This window comes from Cervus elaphus, chromosome 11, assembly GCF_910594005.1.
Source record: "Cervus elaphus chromosome 11, mCerEla1.1, whole genome shotgun sequence".
NCBI classification, from domain to species: Eukaryota; Metazoa; Chordata; class Mammalia; order Artiodactyla; family Cervidae; genus Cervus; species Cervus elaphus.
Genome location: NC_057825.1, coordinates 13,381,125 through 13,383,976, shown reverse-complemented (window position 1 = coordinate 13,383,976; position 2,852 = coordinate 13,381,125).

Genomic DNA, 2,852 nt, shown 5'->3' with positions numbered 1-2,852 from the left:
CCCTCTCCAGCATTTATCGCTTGTAGACTTTTGGATAGCAGCCATCCTGACTGGCGTGTAATGGTACCTCATTGTGGTTTTGATTTGCATTTCTCTGATAATGATTGATGTTTAGCATCTTTTCATGTGTTTCTTAGCCATCTGTATTCTTTGGAGAAATGTCTGTTTAGTTCTTTGGCCCATTTTTTGATTGGGTCATTTATTTTTCTGGAATTGAGCTGCAGGAGTTGATTGTATATTTTTGAGATTAATCCTTTGTCTGTTGCTTCATTTGCTATTATTTTCTCCCAATCTGAGGGCTGTCTTTTCTCCTTACTTATAGTTTCCTTTGTTGTGCAAAAGCTTTTAAGTTTCATTAGGTCCCATTTGTTTATTTTTGCTTTTATTTCCAATATTCTGGGAGGTGGGTCATAGAGGATCCTGCTGTGATTTATGTCGGAGAGTGTTTTGCCTATGTTTTCCTCTAGGAGTTTTATAGTTTCTGGTCTTACATTTAGATCTTTAATCCATTTTGAGTTTATTGTTGTGTATGGTGTTAGAAAGTGTTCTAGTTTCATTCTTTTACAAGTGGTTGACCAGTTTCCCCAGCACCACTTGTGAAAGAGGTTGTCTTTTTTCCATTGTATATCCTTGTCTCCTTTGTCAAAGATAAGGCGTCCATAGGTTCGTGGATTTATCTCTGGGCTTTCTATTCTGTTCCATTGATCTATATTTCTGTCTTTGTGCCAGTACCATACTGTCTGATGACTGTGGCTTTGTAGTAGAGTCTGAAGTCAGGCAAGTTGATTTCTCCAGTTTCATTCTTCTTTCTCAAGATTACTTTGGCTATTCAAGGTTTTTTGTATTTCCATACAAATTGTGAAATTATTTGTTCTAGTTCTGTGAAAAATACCGTTGGTAGCTTAATAGGGATTGCATTGAATCTATAGATTGCTTTGGGTAGTATAGCCATTTTGACAATATTGATTCTTCCAATCCATGAACATGGTATGTTTCTCCATCTGTTTGTGTCCTCTTTGATTTCTTTCATCAGTGTTTTATAGTTTTCTATGTATAGGTCTTCTGTTTCTTTAGGTAGATATACTCCTAAGTATTTTATTATTTTTGTTGCAATGGTGAATGGTATTGTTTCCTTAAATTCTCTTTGTTTTCTCATTGTTAGTGTATAGGAATGCAAGGAATTTCTGTGTGTTAATTTTATATCCTGCAACTTTACTATATTCATTGATAAGCTCTAGTAATTTTCTGGTAGAGTCTTTGGGGTTTTCTATGTAGAGGATCATGTCATATGCAAACAGCGAGAGTTTCACTTCTTCTTTTCCTATCTGGATTCCTTTTACTTCTTTTTCTGCTCTGATTGCTGTGGCCAAAACTTCCAAAACTATGTTGAATAGTAGTGGTGAGAGTGGGCACCCTTGTCTTGTTCCTGATTTCAGGGGAAATGCTTTCAATTTTTCACCATTGAGGGTGATGCTTGCTGTGGGTTTGTCATATATAGCTTTTATTATGTTGAGGTATGTTCCTTCTATTCCTGCTTTCTGGAGAGTTTTAATCATAAATGGGTGTTGAATTTTCTCAAAGGCTTTCTCTGCATCTATTGAGATAATCATATGGTTTTTATCTTTCAATTTGTTAATGTGGTGTATTACATTGATTGATTTGCAGATATTAAAGAATCCTTGCATTCCTGGGATAAAGCCCACTTGGTCGTGGTGTATGATTTTTTTAATATGTTGTTGGATTCTGTTTGCTAGAATTTTGTTAACGATTTTTGCATCTATGTTCATCAGTGACATTGGCCTGTAGTTTTCTTTTTTTGTGGCATCTTTGGTTTTGGAATTAGGGTGATGGTGGCCTCATAGAATGAGTTCGGAAGTTTACCTTCCTCTGCAATTTTCTGGAAGAGTTTGAGTAAGATAGGTGTTAGCTCTTCTCTAAATTTTTGGTAGAATTCAGCTGTGAAGCCATCTGGTCCTGGGCTTTTGTTTGCTGGAAGATTTTTGATTAGAGTTTCGATTTCCTTGCTTGTGATGGGTCTGTTAAGATCTTCTATTTCTTCCTGGTTCAGTTTTGGAAAGTTATACTTTTATAACAATTTGTCCATTTCTTCCAAGTTGTCCATTTTATTGGCATAGAGCTGCTGGTAGTAGTCTCTTATGATCCTTTGTATTTCAGTGTTGTCTGTTGTGATCTCTCCATTTTCATTTCTAATTTTGTTAATTTGGTTCTTCTCTCTTTGTTTCTTAATGAGTCTTGCTAATGGTTTGTCAATTTTGTTTATTTTTTCAAAAAACCAGCTTTTAGCTTTGTTGATTTTTGCTATGGTCTCTTTAGTTTCTTTTGCATTTATTTCTTCCCTAAGTTTTAAGATTTCTTTCCTCCTGCTAACCCTGGGGTTCTTCATTTCTTCCTTCTCTAATTGCTTTAGGTGTAGAGTTAGGTAATTTATTTGACTTTTTTCTTGTTTCTTGATGTAAGCCTGTAATGCTATGAACCTTCCCCTTAGCACTGCTTTTACAGTGTCCCATAGGTTTTGGGTTGTTGTGTTTTCATTTTCATTCATTTCTATGGATATTTTTATTTCTTTTTTGATTTCTTCTATGATTTGTTGGTTATTCAGAGGCGTGTTATTTAGCCTCCATATGTTTGAGTTTTTAACAATTTTTTTCCTGTAATTGAGATCTAATCTTACTGCACTGTGGTCAGAAAAGATGACTGGAATGATTTCAATTTTTTTGAATTTACCAAGAATTTACCAAGAATTATGGCCCAGGATATGATCTCATCTCGAGAAGGTTCTGTGTGCACTTGAGAAAAAGGTGAAGTTGATTGTTTGGGGTGAAATGTCCTAT